Below are 4,087 nucleotides of genomic sequence, written 5' to 3' on the forward strand. Positions count from 1 at the left end.
CCGTCTAAATGCTCTGCCAGTTTACCAGCAAATGGCAGACTTGCCACACGAAAGAATAGTCCCAGATGAACCACCATTTACTCGAGTGGGAGTGGACTATTTTGGACCTTTTGAGGTTAAGAGCCGAAGGAGCATGGTAAAGCGGTATGGGGTTATATTTACCTGTCTTGCCATCAGAGCTGTACACCTTGAGGTTGCTCCATCATTGGATACAGACTCATTCATTAATGCACTCTTCATTAATGCACTCAGGCGTTTCATTTCCAGAAGGGGACAGGTGCGAGAGATCCGTTCAGATAACGGAACTAATTTTGTAGGTGCAGAACGTGAGTTGAAAGCTGCTATTAAACAGTGGAACCAGGGGCAGATCAATGATCTTTTGCTGCAGAAGGGAATCAGATGGAGTTTTAACCCACCGGCTGGCTCTCATCATGGAGGATCATGGGAGAGGTTAATAAGATCAGTGCGTAAAGTCCTTAATTCAATGTTTAAGGTGCAAAACCTGGATGAAGAAGGTCTTCACACAGTGCTCTGTGAGATTGAAGCCATCATCAACAGCCGTCCAATCACCAAGGCTTCCATGGATCCAAATGACCTGGAAGCACTAACTCCAAACCACTTGTTGCAGTTAAAGACTTCACCATCATTACCCCCAGGGTTGTTCCAACCGACAGACATGTATGCACTTAGGAGGTGGAAACAGGTACAATACATGTCCGATCTATTCTGGAAGAGATGGGTTAAGGAATACTTACCTCAGCTACAGGAGCGTCAGAGATGGATTGGAGTTAAGAGGAACTTCGTTGTGGGAGATCTTGTGATCATTATGGACAGCACAGCTCCTAGAAATTCTTGGCCAACAGGTCGAGTGATCCAAACCTTCCCAGACCGAAGAGGATTTGTCCGTCAAGTACGGATTAAAACAAAAACCAGCTGTTTGGAAAGACCTATTACCAAGGTCTGCTTGCTGCAGGAGGCTGAGTTTGATTAAATATGAACTACAGTTAAATTCTTTTCTTTTTTTTTTTTGATAATTCCTTTTGTGGATTATTTTTTTTGCTTTTTTGTGGATTTTGCCATTAGGACACAAAGAAGAAAAGTATGGACATTTTACTGTTGGACTTTACAGTTGAACTGTTGTGTGTTTGATTTATGTCTCCTATCTGTAATTTTGGATAATTATTATGTGGTGTTCTAATAATTAGGGGCTGGTGTATAGGAGCCATATTACTTTTCATTTAATTATAATGTTTATTTGTATACTGATTGGTTTGGGTTTCACAGTGACGTTTTATGTTTTGGTCACGTGGGCATAATTGGCACCTGCTCGAACATAAAGCGCGTGCACAATCACACAGGTGGGAGGAGAGAAGGAGAGTGGGGTAGCCGTATTTTTTGTTGACCGCAAACAGCCACGCAAACAGCCACGCAAACAGCAACGCAAACAGCAACGCAAACAGCAGCGCAAACCAAGCAACGCAAAACTGTATCACAACGGCACACGCAACAATCATCACACCAACGCAATAATCGGCACCATACAGGTATTCAAAGACACAAATTGCTGTATTGTTTTTGCATGCTTCAAGTTACATAAAGTCTTTCCATATAACATCTTGGGCTCAGTGTCTCTGTCTAAAGCCACCAGCGCGTCACAAATATAAAGGACCCTCACTGCCTCTCGAGCGACTTATAGAGGGCATCAGGAAGTCGCAATACTTATGATAAGCCGTTGTTTGTTTACCTTCAAGCTTTGCGTGTGCCCGTGAAACAGCCTGTGAGCGCCTGCACACACACATATCATGTACATCTCGACATGCGAAAGTGATCCTGAGAAAGTTGTTCACAATATTGATCATCCACAGAGTTTGTAATTTACTCAAATGTTTACAAATACAAGCGCAGCCGTTTAAAGCTCATTTGTGGTTAATGATGTCAGAATTTACCGGTATTTTGGAATGGATGTGTGAATGCTCTTTTCCGGAAAATTTCCGTAACGTCCTCGCCTGTGTGAACAGCGCTTTTTTAAATATACAGGTAAAGTCGTTCCGGAAATATTCCAGATATTTACGGGTATCACTGTGTGAAAGGGGCTTTTGTAGACACAGGATAACACGAGTCAATGGGACTATTATATTCTGATTAATATTCTAATATTCTGTTGCATAATATTATATATGAAATATGTATTATATATATTAGACATAATTTGTTGCATCGTCATTGTATTCATTTTTTGATAAAATCTTTATTTACGTTAACGTTACATGTATGAGCATGGGTCACGAGTTAACACGACTCCTGAGGCACAGGTACACATGAGTCTAGAACTAAGAAAAAACATGGTTTGAGCAACTGGTGAAGCATCTTTAGTCATTGAGAGCTATTCTATCAGCGGGAGAGTTTGTAGAAACACGTTACCGCGAGTACATGTAACATGTTAACACCGATGGAAACATGTTAACACGGGTCCACAACCACAGCAAGGCATGTTTTAACCGACAAAGATATTAAAACAGACCACATTATGTGTAGTTCCGAGTAGCTCAGTTAGATAAGTTGATTGATGTGTGTGTGCTGAACCATTTCACTACACGGGTTCAAATCCTGTTGAAGACATGTAAATTCTAATAATTTTTTTTGATTTATTTTGGTTATATACTGTTCTGCTACACAGATAATGCTCACAATGACACTGACACCAAGTAATAAGAATCTTTATTTGGTATGGACATGTTTTGTTGCTGTGAAAAAGTGACGAATCTGCAAACGTGAATAGCTTACATCTGGAAAGGGACACCAGTTAACACGGTCACCAGTTAAACCGTCACACCGGGAAATGCTGAGTTTTTTTTCTCTCATTCGCCGTGCGGTATCAAACATTGCATGATAAATACACGCTTAGAGCAGTTCCTCGAATCAAATATCACGTTTGTTGCGAGGGACATGAATGAATTCCCTGAATGAAAGAGCCAAACTGCAGTTAAAGTCCAACATTTAATAATTTGGCAAATAATTTGACTACAGATGTCCATGTAAACACAGTCACATTGTCCCCTGTGTGTGTGTGTGTGTGTGTGTGTGTGTGTTTTGACTGAAAGTCAGCGCGCCCAAATATACACTCCCACTACAGAGCCCTGAAACTCCTCTTCTGTTTAAAGCATAACCCTAGTAGCAAAGAATTCTGGCCCAGATTTGGCAAAAAGCTGGCACAGCAGGCATTCATCCGGCACTGGCATACAGCATGTGGGCCAAACATGGCCTGGGTTTGGCAGAGGTGGCACCGTTTTTAAGGCGGCACACAAGATTTGGGCCAGATGAAAAACGTAGTATTTGGCCCAGATTTAATAATTTGATAAGTGGGCCATGTGAGTTTGGCCAGTCTTGACCCACATTTATAATACACTAAAATCATTTTTGAGTAAAGAAAAAAAATTCTACCAATCAGGTCACTTTGAGAAAAAGCGTGCCCATAGTGTGCCTAAAGCGCATCACTCCATGGGTTTATCAATTTCATTGCAATCGTGACACACCAACCTATCTGGCCCAGTTCTGGCCCAGTTATGAGTTATTAACTTGGCTGAGACTTGGCCCAGATATGGTCTGTGTTTGGCCCTTGTCTGGAAGCCAGATTTGGTCCAGTCATGTACCGTAATTCACTGCGGCATGTGGGCCAAGCAAAACCTGATTGTGTGGGCCAGAGCTGGGCCAGAGAAATTTTGCTATGTGGGAAAGGTTTAAGGAAAGTCTGAAAACTGCAAAAGTAGTTCATGCACTCCTCCTCATGTGCTGAAAGACAAACAAATTTCATCTGATCTGTGCACGTATCACCGCACAAATCTGATACACCAAGACAAATGACGGCTGCCAAAACAGATGCGTTAAGAATTCATGAGTTTACGAGGAGCATTTCCTCACTAAGTAAATAAAGTGTCAGCTTCGAGAGCAGCAGCTGGTTTCATACGAGATTGTGGCGTTATTTTTAAACCCGAAACCAGTTTACGGGTTCTCCAAAAGAGGAACGAGGCCCGAGGGGAGCTGTGCTTCACAGAACAATACTGACATACGAGCGCTGGCATTTAGAGTT

Source organism: Danio rerio, chromosome 11 (assembly GCF_049306965.1).
Source record: "Danio rerio strain Tuebingen ecotype United States chromosome 11, GRCz12tu, whole genome shotgun sequence".
NCBI classification, from domain to species: Eukaryota; Metazoa; Chordata; class Actinopteri; order Cypriniformes; family Danionidae; genus Danio; species Danio rerio.